Source organism: Somniosus microcephalus, unplaced genomic scaffold, assembly GCF_052327205.1.
Source record: "Somniosus microcephalus isolate GS21.2 unplaced genomic scaffold, FLI_Smic_1.0 unresolved_chr2, whole genome shotgun sequence".
NCBI classification, from domain to species: Eukaryota; Metazoa; Chordata; class Chondrichthyes; order Squaliformes; family Somniosidae; genus Somniosus; species Somniosus microcephalus.
The window spans coordinates 65367323-65388076 of NW_028225180.1; the positions used below are offsets into that span (position 1 = coordinate 65367323).

A 20754-nucleotide genomic window follows, 5' to 3' on the forward strand; every position below is an offset into this window, starting at 1 on the left:
AAAATAATTTAAACAATATTTTTTTTGGAAGAAAATAATTTTTTAATAAAACGGGTCTAAAACTAAACTTACCTTATTGTAGATTCTGTAAAATAATAAACCTGTGGAAAAAAATTCTAAATTGCACTAAAACACCACTTACCTGTAAAAATAAATACTTACGTGTGCTTTTTACAAGCGTAAAGACCAGAGGCCTTTACACATGCGCAAATCCCCCAAAACAGAGGAAATCCAAGACGCACGCGCTGCCCCCTACCGCGCACATGCTAGCCTCTTCACCTCTTGGGTTAGAGGAGAGGAAATGCTGGTTTTCAGCGCATGCGCCGTGCATGCTGAAAACCGGCATTTCTTCCGGCCAGACGCATGAGTACCCCTTCCGTACTCACGCGTTTGGGGAGGAATTACTGCCCCCTTATTTCCTCATGACGTCACTGGTTCTCCTGTCAATTACCTTGAAATTCCCAAATTATTTTGGAACAGGGGCGGTCAATATGGAGCTATTTGCTCGTGCGGAGGATAAAGAAAGTCATTGACTGATTGGGCAGAATGGATAGTTTCCGTTTTGTAAGAGCGACGTTTTTTTTGTACATTGAGGTTTCAAGGTTTAGCATTCGTTTTAGGACCCTGGGAAAATGATTGGGGACCTCAGGGTGTCAGAGCACTGAGTCCAGACTTGGGATCAGCGAGCACTGGGAATGTGGCCTAAAAGTTTGTGAACACAGAGAACGGCACTGTTGTTAGGTAGTTAGGGGAAATATGAAACGTGGCTTTCTGGGATCCAGAAATTCGAACATCTTAGTATGTACATGTGACTTTGAAAGATTTATTTAACAATTCAAAGGTTAAAAATCTTCATGTAAACCCAAGTTTTTGAGATCACAGATACCCCACAGTGCAGATAGAAGCCATTTCGGCCCATCGAGCCTGCACCGACACATATACCACCCGATCCCCGTAACCCCCACATCAACACATATCCCACCCTATCCCCATAACCCCACGTATATAGTCCCCCTAACATTAAGGGTCAATTTATCATAGCCAATCAACCTAACCCGCACATCTTTGGACTGTGGGAGGAAACCGGAGCACCCGGAGGAAACCCACGCAAACACGGGGAGAATGTGCAAACTCCACACCGACAATCACCCGAGGCTGGATTCGAACCCGGGTCCCTGGCACTGTGAGGCAACAGTGCTAACCACTATGCCATCGTGCTGAGGCTTTGAAGGTAAATCTTCATGGAAGGCCCTAAAATAAATATTTAGTACAATGCAATCATTAGATTGAATGATGTTGATGCGATAATGATGTTTTGTTTTTACTTAGATACTTATTTTGAAGATTAGACATTTCAGTTACTGAAAAAAATGACAGAAATTATTTTCAACAAGCTCTTTGATTAAATTTATTGGTTGATCAAGAAACTTGTTTCTGTGCTGGCTCTGTGAAAGAGCCTCTATTTAGTTCCATTCCTCTGCTCCTTCCCTATAGCCCAGCACGATTTCCCCTTGAAGTATTTATCGAATTAATTTTGAAAGTTACCATTGAAACTGCTTTCACCACCATTTCAAAGCACTGCATTCCAGAACATAACAAGTTGCTGTGAGAGAAAAATTAATCTCATCTTCTCTCTGGTTCAATTGCTAACTCCCTTAAAAATAAACAACTTTATATAGCTTGATTTTATGTTACTTTTTGTCGTCATAAATCGAGGTAAGTGGCAATTTGGGAAGCGGAGATGTGGATTTTGCTTCTCTGTGATACAGGCGGAGGAAATGGGAGACGTCAAACTGAGGCTCGTCAGCACCACAACTGGAAGGAGCGTTCCTAAAAGTGAACAGAATGTAGCGAATCAATGGAGATCTACAAATTCCAATAAAGGGTAGATAACCGTAACACCTTGTCGAATCTCCTAGAAACAACTTTATGCACTTGACACAGCTTATTTTGGAGGGGCAGTGAGTATTCTGCCTGCACCCCAGCAGCAGCAGTGATGGGTTCAGACAGCATGCAGTGATGCCTCTCAATAAACGACTGGAGCAAGTGGAATCTGGAGGGGCAAATGACAAGGTGGGCAGTCCTCAGTTTCCGCATCTGCCAGTGTCTTCCAGTGGATCAGCAGTTGGAGGGTTTCACCCCATGAGAGGCCACGAATTTACAAAAGTCACAAACAGAAAATGGGACCTTTGAAATGTGGAACGTTTGCTGTGAGTGGAGTTCCACCGGCGCTATCTTCAACTTAGCCAGACAGAGACCGACGAAAATGTTCTCGAGTTTCAATTTCGGGACTGTATTCACAACGTTCCAAATTCGGTAGGCAACATCAGTCGAGAGCACGTACCCAGTGCCAGGGCAGTATGGCAGATACGTTTCCAGAGGGTATTCCTGTTCACTCACGTACCATTTACTGGATTTGTCCCTGACAGGACTTGCATGTCTCTGTATGTGGCCAGTGTAGATGTTCCTGTGACTGGTTCGCGACAAGAGATCTCTTAAATATTCAACATTGACAAACATGTCTGAATCGGTTTTCATCACAAAGGAGGCAGGCGGACAAAATCGGCTCACCCATTGCAGTCCCATCAGCACCTTGGTGTTCAGGTTGTAATAAGTGTCGCTGAGCTCTGTCTGTATGATGTTTTGTGCAGCAAACCTTCCTCTAGCAGGTGCTCCTGATGCTCCCGGCTGTACCCGAGCAGGAAATAGGTCACGACTCTCTTGCCCTGTGTTGTCGGCTCTCTCCTCCAGGTCTGGCAAATGACCGAGCGAGCTTCGAAATAGTCCTGGGCACTGGTGACGAGAAGGACCAGAAATGGGGGACTGATATCACATCTCCTATCAGGTCACATTAAATAGGAAGTGTCATTTAATTCTGTGTTAAGACAAGGGTCAGGAATGTTGCAGCGTAAATATCCAAATATACCAAGTGTCACCAAAAGGATCACAAAAAAAATAAACATTTTTTGGACGAAATTTGAAACCACATATTGCAACAGAAAATAGCTTCATGTTTTGAATCAACTGTAAAACAAAATAAACACATTGATTTTGGTGGTATCCGAGCAATGCAAGGGGAAACACTTTCCAGTTTAAGATTATCTGGCTTGATTAGTAACATAGGAATAGGAGAAGGCTATTCACCCCATCGAACATGTTCTGCCATTCAATTGGATCATGGTTGATCTGTATCTGATCTCCATTTACTCGCCTTGGTAATGTAAACGTTAATGCCGAATCATCATATCAGCTCTTAACTTGTTGGGCTGGTGTTCCTCTGTCCCTAACTTTAAAACCCAGTAACTGGTTTAATGTAATAAGTTGAAGTCGCCATTAGCATAATAAAAGTCGAAGATCACAGGAGGGTCTGAACAGGTTTTCATCTTGACAGCAGTGATTTATAAATATGGTAAATAGAATAATGTTCTAATGGTAGAAAAAGTGGTGATCCAAAGCTAGAAACAGAGGAAGCCCAGAGCTAGAAACAGTTGAGAGTCAAAGCTAGAAACAGTAGAGGTCTAAAACTAGTAAGAGTGGAGGTCCAAATCTACAATCACTGGAGGTTCAAATCTACAATCACTGGAGGTTCAAATCTAGAAACAGTGGAGGTCCAAAGCTAGAAACAGTGGAGGTCCAAAGCTAGAAACAGTGGAGGTCCAAATCTACAATCACTGGAGGTTCAAATCTAGAAACAGTGGAGGTCCAAATCTAGAAACAGTGGAGGTCCAAATCTACAATCACTGGAGGTTCAAATCTAGAGACAGTGGAGGTTCAAATCTAGAAACAGTGGAGGTCCAATTCTAGAACCAGTGGAGGTCCAAATCTACAATCACTGGAGGTTCAAATCCAGAGACAGTGGAGGTCCAAAGCTAGAAACATTGGAGATCTAAATCTAGAAACAGTGGCAGTTCAAATCTAGAAACAGTGGAGGTACAAATCTAGAAACAGTGGCGGTTCAAATCTAGAAACAGTGGAGGTGCAATCTAGAAACAGTGGAGGTTCAAATCTAGAAACATTGGAGGTTCAAATCTAGAAACATTGGAGGTCCAAACTAGAAACATTGGAGGTTCAAATCTAGAAGCAGTGGAGGTTCAAATCTAGAAACAGTGGAGGTTCAAATCTAGAAACAGTGGAGGTTCAAATCTAGAAACAGTGGAGGTCCAAATCTATTAACAGTGGAGTTTCAAATCTAGAAACATTGGAGGTCCAAAACTAGAAACAGTGGAGGTTAAAATCTAGAAACAGTGGAGGTTCAAATCTAGAAACAGTGGAGGTTCAAATCTAGAAACAGTGGAGGTTCCAATCTAGAAACAGTGGAAGTCCAAATCCAGAATCACTGGAGGTTCGATGCTAGAAATATTGGAGATTCAAATCTAGAAACACTGGAGGTTCAAATCTAGAAACAGTGGAGGTCCAAATCAAGAATAACTGGAGGTTCAAAGCTAGAAACATTGGAGGTCCAAAACTAGAAACCGTGGAGGTTCAAATCTACAATCACTGGAGGTTCAAAGCTAGGAACAGTGGAGATCTAAAACTAGAAACTGTGGAATTTCAAAGCTAGAAATATTAGAGGTCCAAAGTAAGAAACACTGGAATTTCAAAGCTAGAAATATTAGAGCTCCAAAGCTAGAAACACTGGAATTTCAAAGCTAGAAATATTAGATGTCCAAACCTAGAAACAGTGGAGATATAAAGCTGGAAGCAATGGAGGTCCAAAGCTAGAAACAGTGGAGGTCCATATCTAGAAACAATGGAGTCCAAAGAGACTTAGATGGTCCATGTATATAGATCGTTAAAATTTCATGGACAAGTACAGAAACGAATTAAAAAGGCTATTGAAATGCTGATCTTCATATGTAGAAGGCAAGAATACAAGGGGAAAGACGTTTTGCTACATCAATACTTAGCCTTCGTTGGACCATACCTGGAGTAATGTGCGCAGTTCTGGGCACCACACCTTAGAAAGGACATATCGGCAATCAAGGAACTGCTAATGTTAATTTTAAATCAGGAATTGATAGATTATATTATATGGGGCAAAGTGAGTGTCTGGAGTTAGGTTCCAGATCAGCCATGATCTCATTGAATGATGGAACAGGTTCATGGGCCAAATGTCCTACCCTTGGTCCTATGTACCTAGTAGGAAGCTGATACCATTCTTATAACGATAACTTCTGTTTCGATGAAACAATTTAGGAAATGTTGTAACATGGGTTGTGATTTGGGAGGTGCTTTATCAAAGCCAATTTCGCTCCACTCAAAGGATCATAGATTCATAGAATAGTACAGCACAGAAGGAGACCATTCGGGCCATCGGGTCTATGCCGGCTCTTTTGAAGAGCTATCCAGTTAGTCACATTTCTCCGCTCTTCCCCCATATCCCAGGATTTGTATCTTCTCCAGCTATATTTTCTGTACCCTTTTGAAAGCTACTATTGAATCTGTATCCATCCCCCATCAGGCTGTGCATTCCAAATGCTAACCATTTGTTGTGAAAAAGGGTTTTCCCTCAAGTCGATTCTGGTTACTTTGCCAATCACCTTAATTCTGTGCCCTCTCGTAATCGATCATTCAGCCATTGTAAAGAGTTTCTCTTTATTTACTCTACCTAAACCCTTAATGATTTTAAGCATGTCTACCAAATATCCTCTTGTTCTTCTCTGCACTAAGGAGAACAAACCCAGAATCTAAAGTCTATCAACTTAACTGTATATCTCTCATCCCTGGAGCCATTCTAGTAAATCTCTTCTATGCGCTCTACTAAGTCTTGACGTCCTTCCTAAGGCGTGGTTCCCATAATTGGACACAATACTGCAGCTGGGGCCGATTGGTGTTCTATAAATGTTTAACTTTCTGGCTTTTGTGCTCCATGTCAAAAGAGTCATAGAGTCATTGAGTTATTTCAGCACAGAAGGAGGCCTTTTGGTGCATCGAGCCCATACCGTCTCTCTGTGAACCAATCCAGTCAGTGCCGTTCACCCGGTCTATCCCCGTAGCCCTGAAAGTTACTTTCATCTGGTGCCTATCTGATTTCCTTTTGAAATCATTGACCATCTCCGTTTCCTCCACCCACATCGGCCGCGAGTTCCTGGTCATTACCACTCACTGTTTAAAAATGTTCTTCCTCACATCCCCCCTGTATCTCTTTTCCAAAACCTTAAGTCTGTATCCCCTAGTCCTTATATCATCAGCTAATGAGAATAGCCTTTCTCTGTCTACCTTATCCAAACCCGTCATTATCTTGTCAACCTCTATCAAATCTTCCCTCAAACTCGTTTTCTCCAAGGAGAACAACCCCAGCATCTGCAACCTAACCTTCTGGCTAAAAACCCTCATCCCTGGAACCATTCTGGTCAATCTCCTCTGAACCAGCTCAAGCACCTTCGCATCCTTCCTAAACTGTGGTGACCAGAACTGTACACAATAGTCTAGTTGTGGCCTAACTAGAGCTTTATAAAGGTCCAGCATAGCTTTCCTGCTTTTGTGCTCTATACCTCGATTTATGAAGCCCAAGATCCCATATGCTTTGAAAACTACTCTCTCAATATGTCTTGCCACGTTTAAAGATCTGTGCTCATGAAACCCAGGTCCCTCTGTGCACACTCTTTCGAACTGCGCCATTAAGTCTATATTGCCTCTCCCTATCCTTCTGCCAAAATGCATCATCTCATCCTTCTCTGTATTAAATTCCAGCTGCCACTTGTCTTCCCGTTATTCTAGCCTATCTATTTTCTGTTGCTGTAGATTGGTATGCTCCTCACTGTTTGCCACACCTCCAAGTTTGCCATCATCGGCAAGCTTTCAAATTTTATCCTGTATTCAAATATCAAGTCGTTTATATATATATCAAAAAACAGTGGCTCCAGCTTAGGGAGGACTACTGTCTACCATGCTCCAGTTTGAAGAACGACCATTTAGCACGACTCGCTGTTTTCAGTCCTTAAGCCAGTTTCTTATGCAAGCTGACACTGACCCTCCTATTCCATGAGGCCCAATTTTGATAACCAGCCCTTTATGTGGTACTTTGTCAAACGCGGTCTTCAAATCCATATATACAACATCCACTGCATTCCCTTCATCATCCTTCTCTGTTATTTCATCAAAAAATTCAATTAGATTAATTAAACACGATCGGCCCTTTATAAATCCGTGCTGGCTCTTCTTAGTTAGCTTAAAACTCTACAAGTTCTTGTTAATTTTTTTCCTGATTATAGTTTCTAAAACCTGACCCCCCACTGATGTTAAACTGACCGGCCTGTATTTACGTGGATTGTCCTTGCACCCTTTCTTGAACAAGTGTGCCATCTTTGCCACATTCCAATCCATTGGCACCTCACCCGTATCTAGGGAAGATTGGAAGATTATGGCAAGCCCTTCCTCTATCTCAAACCCTACTTGCCTTAGCAATCTGGGATGCCAGCCATCCGGACAAGCCGACTTACCCACTCGAAGCATATCCAGCTTTTCCAGTACATCCTGCCTATTAATTTCCACCGCATCCAATACATCTACCATATTGGCTTCTACCAATATTTTGTCAGCATCCACTTCTTTAGCAAACACCGATACAAAGTATTCATTAAGTATTCTAGCCCTGTGCCGCTGAGCATATATCAACTGCTTCGTTCCTAATAGGCCCCTCCCCGCCTCTTAATACATATTTACTCTTTATATGCTGGTAGGAAGTTTTCAGGTTCCCTTTTATGTTAACGGCCATTCTACTCTCATATTCTCTCTTTGCCAATCTTACTTTCATCTTCACTTCCCCTCTCAACTTATTATATTTAGTCTGGTTCTCCCGTGAAGAATTCACCTGACAATCATCATACACCCTCTTTTTTGTTTCATCATCTTTTCTATCTCTCTCGTAATCCAAGGAGCTCTTGCTTTGGTTCCATTACGCTTCCTTCTTGTTGGAATGTACCATACTTTCAAATAGCGATTTCTTTCTCCACCTTGAATATATTCAATGACTCAGCTCCACAGCTCTCTAGGGTAGAGATTTCCAAGTATTCACGGCCCTCTGAGAGAAGAAGTTCCTCCTCATCTCCGTTTTAAATGGGCGACCCGTATTCTGAAACTATGCCCCGTGGTTCTAGATTCCCCCATGAGGCGAAACATCCTGTCAGCATCTACCATCTCAAGCCACCTCAGAAACGTATATGTTTCAATGAGACCACCTCTCATTCTTCTAAACTCCAATGAGTATGGGTCCAACCTGATCAACCATTTTTTCTTAAGACAGCCCCTTCATCTCAGGAATCAACCAAGTGAAGCTTCTCTGAACTTCTTGCAATACAAGTATATCCTTCCTTAAATAAGGAGACTACAACTGTACGCAGTACACCAGCTGTGGTCTCACCAACGCTCTGTACAGTTGTAGCAAGACTTCCGTACATTTATACTCCTTCCCCCTTGCAATGAAGCCGAATATTCCATTTGCCTTCCTAACTATTGCTGTACCAGCATGCTAACTTTTTCAGCTTCATGTACAAGAACACCCAGATCCCTCTGCACCGCCGAATTATGTAGTGTCTCTGCATTTAAATCATATTTTGCTTTTTAATCTTCCTAACAAATTGGATAACCTCTCATTTTCCCACATTATACTCCATCTGACAATTTTTTACCCATTCATTTAACCCTTTGCAGACTCGTTTTGTACACCTCAAAACTTGCTTTCCCGCCTATCTTTGTATCATCAGCAAATTCGGCAAAAGTACACTCGGTCCCTTCATGCAAGTCAGTAATATAAATTGTAAATAGTTGAAGCCCCAGCACTGATCCCTTTAGCAACCCACTAGTTACGTTTTGCAAACCTGAGAATGATCCATCTATTCTGAATCTCTGATTTGCTTTATTCAGCCAATCCTCCATGCAATCGAATATATTACCACCAACACCATGAGCGCTTATCTTGTGCAGTAAACTTTTAGGTGTCACAGTACTGAATGCCTTCTGGAAATGCAAATACACTGCATCTACTGGTACCCCTTTATCCACCCTGTTCAATACATCCTGAAAGTACTACAGCTAATTTGTCAAAAACGATTTCCCTTTCATAAAACCATGTTGACTCTGCTTGATTGTATTATGATTTTCTAAATGTCCTGTTATTATATCCTTAATGATGAATTCCAACATTTTCTCGATAACAGATTGTAGGCTAACTGGCCTATAGTTTCCTGCTTTGTGGCTCCTTCCTTTCTTGAATAGCGGAGTTACTTTTGCAGTTTTCCAATCAGCTGGGACCTATCCACAATCCATTTTGGTAGATTACAAGCAACACATCCACTATCTCTGCAGCCAGTACTTTAATAACAATAGCATGTGTGCCATCAGGCCCAGGGGACTTGTCATTCTTCAGTCCCATTAGTTTGACTAGTACATTTTCTCTGCTAAGAGAGATTGTTCAAATTCCTCCCTCCCTATAGCCCCTTGATTCACAATCTTCTACCATGACGATTGATACGAAATATTCGTTCAAATTCTCTTCCATTTCCTTGTTTCCCATTATTAATTCCCCAGTCTCATCCTCTATATGACTAACCAATACTTTAGCGGCTCTCTTCTTTTGTATATAGCTGTAGAAGCTCGTAATGTCTGTTTTTATATTTTTTGCTAATTTGCTCTCATTATCTATCTTCTCCCTCTTAATTATTTTTCAGTCATCCTTTGCTGGATTCTAAAAAAATCACAATGCTCTGGCCTACCACTAATCTTGCAACGTCGTGTGCCTTTTCATAAGGACGTAAGAACATAAGAAGTAAGTGCTGGAGTAAGCCATACGGCCCCTCGAGCCTGCTCTGCCATTCAATAAATTATGGCTGATCATCGACCTCAACTCCAATTTCAAGCCCGATCTCCATATCCCTTGATTCCCCCAGAGTCCAAAAATATATCTATCTCAGCATTGAATATATTCAAAGGCTCAGCGTTCACCGTCCTCTGGGGCAGAGGATTCCAAATATTCACAGCCCTCTGAGTGAAGAAATCCCTCCTCACCTCAGTTTTAAATGGCTTACCCCTTATCCTGAGACTTTGCCCCCTAGTTCCAGACACTCCAGCCAGGGGAAACAACCTCTCAGCCTCTACCCTTTCCATCCACTTAAGAATCTTGTATGTTTCAATGAGATCACCACTGACTTTTCTAATCTCCAGAGAGTATAGGCCTATTCTACACAATCTCCCATCATAGGACAGACCTCTCATCCAAGGAATCAATCTAGTGACCCTTTGTTTCACTGCCTCCAAGGCAAGTATATCCTTGCTTAGAATTGGACACCAAAACTGTGCACAGTACTCCAAATGTGGTGTCACCAAGACACTGTATATTTGTAGCATGACTTCCTTACTCTTGTACTCAAACCCCCTTACAATGACGGCCAACATGCCAATTGCTTGCTGTACCTGCATGCTAGGTTTCTGTGTTTCTTGGATGAGGACACACAAATCTCTCTGAATAGCAACATTTGAAAGCTTTTCATCATTTAAAAAATATTCCATTTTTCTATAATTCTTACCAAAGTGAATAACCTCACATTTCCCTACATTATACTCCATCTGCCACCTTACTGTCCACTCACTTATATATATATATATATACCTATATATATATATAAGGTATGTATATATACCTTGGCAGACTCTCTGTGTTCTCCTAACAGTTACAGTCCCAACTAGCATTGTATCATCAGCAGAATTATTTCAATTTGATACCATCCTTAACTTCCTTCGTTAGTCATGGATGATTCATCCTTCTCGTAGAGTCTTCCTTTCCCACTGAAATAAGCCTTTGCTGAGAGTTTTGAAATATCTCCTTAAATGACTGTCACTGCTTTTCTAACGACTTACCCTTTAATCTATTTTCCCAGTCCACATTTGCCAAGTCTGTCTTCATAGCTTTGTAATTGCCTTTATTTATGTTCAAGAATTAAATGATCCTCCATCTGGTTTCACAGAGTCTTGTGGTGTTTTATTGTTTCTCTTGACAGGTTTATGCTTATTATTTTTGAATTGTTGAGTTTTGATTTTCAATTATTTTAATTTATGAATGCAATTTTTATACACTCTGTATATAGCTTGATTTGATCCCTCTGGTCATATAGGCAGTGACATTGTTCATGCGTTCATTGAAATGTGTTGTGTTGGTGCTTCTATTTGAATATTTTCACCATATCTCTCATGGTGTCAACACCTAACTAATGAGCACTGTAGGAGGTGAGGGCATTCAGAGATGTTCTACTAATATTAACAACAATGCATAATGTTAAGCGTCGTGTAACTTTAAATGGGGAGGTGATGCACATCATTGATTAGTGGTATATTTAGGGGTTTTGCAAGATGCAGAAACGCCATAAATGGACAAGAGGTAGATTTAACTGCTGCTTTACAATCATAATTCTCCATTTGTATACGTGTCTCGATGTGTGTGCGCCCACACATGAGCATCCAATCAAACTATCAGACAGCGTCCTTTCCTCTCCCCGCTGAGGAAATCTAAAAGCGATTCAGTCTCGGATCAGTAATTTTTCCAAACAATAGTTGAAGTTATTCTCCGGCATTAATTTATAACCAAGGTTGAGACCTTGCGAACGTCAGGTATATGCTGTTTCACTCACGCTGACACTAGTGTAATAAACACACAACAGAAACAACTTGCATTTCCTCAGTGCTTTAAACATAGAAAAACATCACCGGGCACTTCACAGGAGGCGAATCAAACAAATGACGGGCGCTGAATAAAGGTGGCAGAAGGGTGCTCAGAACGTTGTCCAAACAAGGGAGTTTCAGGTGGGTCTTAAAAGGAGGAGAAGGAGCTGGAGAATCTGAGGTGGGGAATTGCAGCGCAGATGGCCTGGACAGCCGAAAGCATGGCCGTCATAGAGAGGTTGAAGAGAGGGTGAAATGGACAACAGATCAGAGCTGGATGAACAGAGTGATCTTGGAGGTGGCGCCTTGTAGGGCTGGAGGAGGTTACAGAGACAGGGAAGGTTCTGTCCATAAATGGATCTTTTCTTTGCCGTTTTAACTTGCCTTTTCAATGAACATTACAGTTCACCAATGTTCCCTTTAGGCTAGCGACCCCACACCTCGCTGACCGAGCCCCACCCCACTGACACAGACCCACACCTAAACACCACCGGCCCAGCCCCAAACCACACTGACCAAGCCACAGAGCGACACCCCACTGACCCAGCCCCACACCCCACTGACCCAGCCACACACCACACTGACCCAGGCCCACACCCCACTGACCCAGCCCCACACCTACACCCCACCAGCCCAGCCGCACACCACACTGACCCAGCCACACAGCGACACCCCACTGATCTAGCCCCACACTCCACTGACCCAGCCCCACACCTACACCCCACCAGCCCAGCCGCACACCACACTGACCCAGCCACACAGCGACACCCCACTAATCCAGCCCCACAGTCCACTGACACAGTCCCACATCCCACAGACCAAGCTCCATATCGAAACTCCACCGACCCAGCCCCACACCAACACCCCAATGACCAAGTCCCACACCCCACTGACCCAGCCCCACACCACAATGACCCAACCCCACACCCCACTGACCCAGCCCTACACACCACTTACGCAGCCCCACACCACAATGACCCAGCCCCACATCCCTCTGACCCAGCCCCACACCTACACACCCCTGACCCAGCCCCACACTCAACGACCCAGCCCCACACCCCACTATCCCAGTCCCACATCCCACTGACGCAGCCCCTCACCTACACCCAACTGACCTAGCTCCAGACCCATCAGACCCAGCTCTACACCGACACTCCACTGAAAGTAGTAAACTCCTTCTTACCATTTACGAGTCTGAATAAACGGCGTTCCTCTGCAATTCCTCAACTGCCTGTTCTCTTGTCTTCTATCCTGAGTGGACATTATGAACTTGGACAACAGACAATCGTCGCAAATACAGCGTCTCGGCTTCGAACTGTGAACAGCACGTCAAGGACAAAAAGGGACATTTAAAGTTGTCAGTTTATTATAGTAATAGGAAAATACTGCGGATGCTGGAAATCTGAAATGACAACAGAAAATGCTGGAAATACTCAGCAGGCCAGGCAGCATTCGTGGAGAGAGAAACAGGTCAGGTCTGGGACCCTTCATCAGAACTGAAAAAAGCTGGAGATGTAACAGATATTAAACAGGTGCAGCGACAGGGGGGTGGTTAGGAGGGGTGGAAGGAATTGAAAGAACACCCTGTACTTTTGTAAGAGGCAGGAAAGATAAAATGTTGCAAATGGGAATGGCAAAAATCATACTGCATGAAAAATGGGGGCAGGGATAATTATCTGAAATTGTTAAACTCAATGTTGAGTCCGGCAGGCTGCAAAGTGCCCTGGCCTGCTGAGTATTTCCAGCATTTTCTGTTGTTATTTCAGTTAATTATAGTTTCCGAATATAGCAGTTTGGAGTTAGTTTATTAATGCAGGAGGTTATATCCATTTCAGCATAGCCTACTAATTTCAGAGACTTAACTCATTTGAGGCCAGTTTATTGGGGTTTCTATGTATTTATGGTTAGTTTATTGTTGCTGAGGTTTATGCCCAATTGCTTTAGATTCATTAATTTGCTAATGATTCATAAAGGCCTAGAGGGACTGGTGTCGAAACTCGCAGAGGATGCTAGCATAGGAGATATAGTTACTTATTTAGAAGAGCAGTAATTATATTCGGAGTGCAAGACGGCTAGGTACTGTGGAAGAGCAGCGAGATTTGGGGATACAGATTGAAAGGACATTCAAAGCAATGCCTCACGTTGAGAAAGTCCTAAAGAAGCTGATGCAGTTCTAGGTTTAATGCGAGGTATAGAACATAAAACCCAGAAGGTAGCGATGTGCCTATATAAAATGTTAATAAGACCTCAGTTAGAGTTTTGTGCGTGGTATTGAGCCCTGCACTATAGGAAGGATGGAAACTTTAGAGAGGGTTATATGCAGATTCACTGGGGAGCTGCTCGGTCTGAGGAACCACAAATATACAGAAAGCTTGGAACGTTGGTGTATCTTTTGGTTAACGCAACGCAGATCGTGGGGCAATATGATACAAGTGTTTACAATTCTCAATCTGTGGGACAAGGTTGCTGGAGCTTGTAACTATTTGTGTCAGTTTAAATCATGCCAAATGTGATACCCACTCGGAGGAAACTTCGTGCCTGTTGGTAATTTGGGTACTTAGTTGTTAATAACAGAGTAGTGATGGTGTTCTATTGTAAATGTGTGTAATTATTTTCATTAACAGATTAGTAATGGAGACCCGACTACCTTTTCATAATTTGACTCGTTTATTTATGTGTAAAGATTAGTGATGGGACGCTCATACCTGTTGCTAATCTGAGTAGTTAGTTTTTGTATTAAGAGCAGTGATGGGATCCTGCGACCTGATTGTAATTTGAGATGCCGCAGGGAAACTGGTGGGGGCCAGTAGACCAGGTTTAGCTGCGATATCCCCAATGTAAAATGGACTACCGTCAGTCACTGAGCCCACATTCACAGAATAGCTGCATCGCCGGCGCTGGGGAACACATCAGTGCGCGATTTACTGTCCTTAGAGAGAAAGGGAGATACTAAAATCGTAAAACACAGGAATGAAGCTTCGAAGCTACATTAACCTTGCTTTGATGTGCAAGGATTTTCTTTCTCTATTTCCGTGCCGATTTTGCGAGTGATATCTTTGTTATTACACTACAACCAATCATTAGAAGTTCCTTGTTTGATATGAGCAAGTTACAGATTGTAAATTTGAGCTGATCCTTGTTCTGTGAGACTTAAAACTCTGCCCTCTGTGTGAAAGCTGCTGCCAGCCCTCAGGATTGATTTCCATGCAAACAACCCTCATCCGCTTCGGAACAGGGAACGGCCTTTTGGATCAAACCAACTCCAACCGGTTTGATAATTTGATTCCGCTTCCCCTGTGAACAAAGTTAGTTATAAATTTGACTTTATATCGACTTATTCCAGGGAAGTTCAGTGAATCAGATACATGGTTAGAAATAAATTGTCACATTTCCATCTGAGACATTGTTAAAATTCCCATCGATTTGCAGATGTTTGTGGCTTTGAGCCCAGGGTACCAGAGTCAGTGTCTTGTCAGTGAGCTGAGAGGAGGCTGTTTCTGTACCTGAGGTCATTAACCAGTTAACTGCCGAATTAAACTAACCCTGAACATCAATCGCTTCAATTACTGGGGGAATGAGCACTGACTTTCCACAGTTACATTTAACATTGGGAATCTGCAGCAGATACACCCGTTATATTCTTACGTACAGAAAGGACCATTTCTGTGCTGTCGTTGTTATAAAGGTTGTTCTTTCCTCATTTTCAGCTTGTTCTCTGACAATAATATATATCCCCTCCCCGGGAAGGAAGTGACTGAGCGAAAGTGTTTGAAGATAGTTTATGGTGGTAATTCCGAGGGCAGATTGCGATATTTCCCTTTTTCTTCCAATCTGCCCCTCAGAGTTCTCACCACCATCTGCTCTCCAACACTTTCTCTCGGACCGTTCCATCTCGGGATGGGGATATTTATTACTGTCTGATAACCACCTTGAAAATGAGGAAAATGTAACCATGATAACAGCTACAGCACTGGGTGAACTTTACTATATACTTTAATTCGGCAGTTAAATGTTTGATATCCTCGCCTACAGAAACAGCCACCTCTCAGCTCACTGACAAGACACTGGCTCTTGGTCCCTGGGCTCAACGCGCAAACATCAGGAAATCGATGGGAATTTTATCAAACACTATCCAGATGGAAATGTAACAATGTGTCTGTTTTACTGAACCTCCCTACAACAAGTAGAGATACAGTTAAATCTATAACCAGCTCTGTCCACACGTGAATTGGGAGCCAATTGTCAAACCGCTACACTTTGAATTGTGCAGAAAGGCCGCTCCCTGTACTGACGCAAATGAGGAATGTTTGAGTTGAAATCCACCCTGAGGGCGGGCAGCAGCTTTCACACAGAGGGCGGAGTTCTGGAGTCTCTCAGAGCAAGGATCAGATCAAATTCACAATTTGTGACTTGATCAAATAAAAAGGTACTTCTACCTGATCAGTTGTAGTGAAATCACAAGGATATAACTTGCGAAATCTACACGGAAATAGAGACAGAATATTGTTGCGGGATCAGGGTAAGGCTAATATAGATTCTAAGAATAATTTCTGTGTTTTATTTCATTTCTCCCTTTATTTCCCGCCACCCCTGAAGCCTATTTCCAGCGGCTGATGTGTTCCCCAGCGCCGGGAATGCAGCTGTTCTGTGAGTGTGAGCAAAGACTGTGACTGAGAGAAGTCCATTTTACACCGGGGATTTCAGGGTTAAACACACTCCTTTTATCCCCCAGTATCCCGACAGGCACATTTAAAAGTGGTTCCTGGACAGAAAGCAGGAATGCAAACTTTTGGGATTTACCTCATGCGAGATAAGTGGTGTTTCCTCCCTATTTTAGAATTCACAGTTCACACAGACAGAGCAGTGCACTTCTAACTCATTATGATTCTTTTTGTGTAATACGCTCAGTAAAGCGTTTGGTATCCAATATTTTTAACGGACCAAAGATGGGACCAGAAGTTGAGACCGAGCAAAAAGTTCAGCACAATAAAAGGTAAACTAGCGAGAGACATCAAAACAAAATGTAAAAGCTTCTATAGGATTGTAAAAACGGAAAGATTAGCGAAAGTAAATGTGGGTCCCATAAATGCTGAAAAAAACAAATTAGGAGCTGCACTGTTGAGGAGCAGTACTGAGGGAGAGCTGTACTGTCGGGAGCAGCACTGAGGGTGAGCTGTACTGTCGGGAGCAGTGCTGAGGGAGAGCTGTACTGTCGGGGGCAGCACTGGAGTTGAGCTGTACTGTCGGGGGCAGAACAGAGGGTGAGCTGTACTGTCGGGCGCAGTACTGAGGGTGCTGTACTGTTGGGGGCAGTACTGAGGGTGAGATGTACTGTCGGGAGCAGTACTGAGGGAGAGCTGTTCTATCGGGGTCAGTACTGAGGGTGAACTGTACTTTCGGGGCAGTACTGAGGGAGAGCTGTACTCTCGGGGGCAGTACTGAGGGAGAGCTGTATGTCGGGATCATTACTGATGGAGAGCTGTACTGTCCGGGGCAGTACTGAGGGAGAGCTGTAATGTTGGGGACAGTACTGAGGGAGAGCTGCACTGTCGGGGGCCAGTACTGAAGGACAGCTGTACTGACAGGGGTCAGTACTGCAGGAGGGCTGCACTGTCGGGGCTATACTGTGGGAGATCTGTACTGTAGGGATCAGTACTGAGACAGAGCTGCACTGTCGGGGCAGTACTGAGGGAGAGCTGTACTGTTGTGGACAGTACTGAGGGAGAGCTGTACTGTCGGGGATCAGTACTGAGGGTCAGCTGTACTGTCGGAGGTCAGTACTGAGTGAGAGCTGCACTGTCGGGGGAGTACTGAGGGAGAGCTGCACTGTCGGGGCTATACTGTGGGAGAGCTGCACTGACCGGGGGCAGTACTGAGGGAGAGCTGCACTGTCGGGGCAGTACTGAGGGAGAGCTGTACTGTCGGGGCAGTAATGAGGGAGTGCTGCACTGTCGGGGCAGTACTGAGGGAGAGCTGTACTGTTGGTGCAGTACTGAGGGAGAGCTGTATTGTCAGGGGCAGTACTGAGGGAGAGCTGCACTGTCGGGGCAGTACTGATGGAGCGCTGTACTGTTGGGGCAATACTGAGGGAGAGCTGTACTGTTGGGGACAGTGTTGAGGGAGAGCTGTACTGTCGGGGCAGTACTGAGGGAGAGCTGTACTGTCGGGGTCAGTACTGAGGGAGAGCTGTACTGTCTGGGTCACTACTGAGGGAGAGCTGTATGTTGGGTAAGTAATGGGGAGAGCTGTACTGTCGGGGTCAGTACTGATGGAGAGCTGTATTGTCGGGGGCAGTACTGCAGGAGAGCTGTACTGTCAGAGGCAGTACTGAGGAAGAACTGTATTGTCGGGGTCATTACTGAGGGAGAGTTGTAGTGTCGGGGTCAGTAATGAGGGAGGGCTGTACTGTTGGGGCAGTAGTGAGGGAGAGCTGTACTGTCGGGGGCAATACTTTGGGAGAGCTGTACTGCCGGGGCAGTAGTGAGGGAGAGCTGTACTGTCGGGGCAGTACTGAGGGAGAGCCGTACTGTTGCGACAGTACTGAGGGAGAGCTGTACTGTTGGGGACAGTACTGAGGGAGAGCTGTACTGTCGTGTCAGTACAGAGGGAGAGCTGTATATCAAGGTCAGTATTGAGGGAGAGCTGTACTGTGTGGGACAGTAATGAGCGAGAGCTGTACTGTCGGGGGCAATACTGAGGGAGAGCTGTATTGTCGGGGTCATTCATGAGGGAGAGCTGTACTGTCGGGGTCAGTGCTGATGGAGAGCTGCACTGTCGGATCAGTACTGAGGGAGAGCTGTACTGTCGGGGGCAAAACTGTGGGAGAGCTGTACTGTCGGGGCTGTACTGAGGGAGAGCTGTAATGTTGGGGCAGTACTGAGGGAGAGCTGTACTGTGGGGGCAGTAGTGAGGGGGAGCTGTACTGTTGGTGCAGTAGTGAGGGAAAGCTATACTGTCGGGGCCATTAGTGAGGGAGAGCTGTACTGTTGGAGCAGAAATCAGAGAGAGTTGTGCTGTCGGGGGCAGTACTGAGGGAGAGCTGTACTGTTGGGGAAGTAGTGAGGGAGAGCTATACTGCTGGGGCAGTTCTGAGTGAGAGCTGCCCTTTCGATGGCCCAGTACTGAAGAAGCTCTAGGCTACCGTATGGTCCAGAATTCAGGCTGAACTGAACTGTATGGAAGAGCTGCTGCGGAGCTCTGCCCCGTGGAGATACCTCATCAATGTTTGTGGAAAGGACTATCCAATAAAAAGCAACCGGGAAATAGCCAACAGTCTCATGGCCATGAAAGGCTCAAACATTATCGTCTCAGTACCTCCACTGGAATACAAACAGGTACATGGTAGCTTCATGTCGGGTGTCCATCAATTCATCCTGATTTTCTACCATCTTTCCATCCTTCCATCCAACCATCCATGCATCCATCCATCCAATCATCCATCCATCTATTCATCCATCGATCCATCCATCGATTCATCCATCCATCCATCCATCCGTCCATCCGTCCATCCATCCATTAATCCATCCATCCATCCATCCATCCATCCATCCATCCATCCATCCATCCATCCATCCATCCATCCATCCATCCATTCATCCATCAATCCATCCATCCATTCATCCTGGTTTTTATCCATCCATCCGTCCATCCATCCATCCAACCATTCATCCATCCATTCATCCATTCATTCATCAGCCCATGCATACACCCATCTCTCCCTCCACCCTCCCTCACTCCCTCCCACCCTCAGACTCGTTCAATCACTCACTGCATCCAGTTTTCTTTCCATCCAGTTTACTCACACTAATACAATTATCGCTCACTGATTAATGTCGCCTACGTTTGTAGATCAGTAGCTTTCTCCCCAATGCATTTGCTTTGTTAAACACAGATGGTAGTGACCACTTGGGCTGCTCTGCCCGGGAAGTAGTTGCTGCAGTTAAATGTAGTAATAATTAACTGAATAGATATTTGAAGGATTAAAACATGCTCATTATCAGACTGTAGAGCCACTGCACATGAGGTGAAGCTCAAGGGTTGTGAACCTGTCCCTCAGGTGGTCTCACATCTCCCTCGTCACTGCATTGGACATTCAAGTGCAGACCTGATTCTCGAGTTAGATTGCCTCAAGACCGACATTGGATGTTTGAAATCACGTGGTATGGGCACGAGAATAGAAGGATGACATCATACTTACTGTATTGGGCTCTCTTCCCGGGCAAGTGCAGCCATGGCAGATGAGCTTTTGCTGTTTCCTACATTGTTTTTAAAGCCCTGACGTAATTTCCTTTTAGGTGTGATTGTTGATTGGCTTGTTTTACGATACTTGCGGGTGACCGGAATGAATCTTAATAACCAATCTGAGCCAATCTGGGGATATATTTCCCTCTTTTGAACTGAAATATTTTAAACAATTTCCATGCAAAATTAATACAAGCATACAAAGTAGATATAGTTCAAAGTCATTTGGACAATGAATGTTTATCGTTACTGATGCTAGTTGTGGTGTGTCAGGAAAATGAGAATTTACTTGGAAAATGAGTAACAATTGCTCCTGGTGTTGACTTTCAGAGACGGTGGAAATTTCATTATGATGTCCGCAAGAGTATGGTGAGAACAGATCGAAAGAAGAGCCCCCCCACCCATACACAGCGATATGTTTGTGGGGAGCGCATATGTTCTGATCACCAGGGAATTTGTGAGTATTATGTTTGTGAACCCGGAAATCCAGGCATTTTTCAAGTGGTCGGAGGATACCTACAGCCCCAATGAACACACCTGGGCAATACTGCAGAGAATGCCTGAGGTACCCGGCTCCATTCCATACACTCCTGGGCACCACAGGGATGATGCATCAGTCTTCACTCAAGCAGTGAAGTGGTCATTTCAAGCTGGTGATATAGCAAAAGGAGCCTTATATTCGCCTTGTACAGGAAGGTACCAATATCAGATCTGTGCATATGGGTCTGGAGATCTCCACTGGATCATCCAACAGAAACATTTGTTCGCCAAACGTTTCAGCAAGAAGTAGACAACACAGTTTTGCAATGTAAGGAGGAATATGTCAGACACAAAGCGTTTCATGGAACAGGAACTTACTAA

General features: G+C 44.1%; 2 pseudogenes; one reads left to right on the forward strand and one right to left on the reverse strand.

Moving 5' to 3' along the window:
• Nucleotides 1–2026: 2026 nt before the first annotated feature.
• Nucleotides 2027–7515, reverse strand: LOC147092752 (beta-1,3-galactosyltransferase 5-like; annotated as a pseudogene).
• Nucleotides 7516–14400: 6885 nt separating this feature from the next.
• On the forward strand, nt 14401–20754 carry LOC147092753 (beta-1,3-galactosyl-O-glycosyl-glycoprotein beta-1,6-N-acetylglucosaminyltransferase 3-like; annotated as a pseudogene).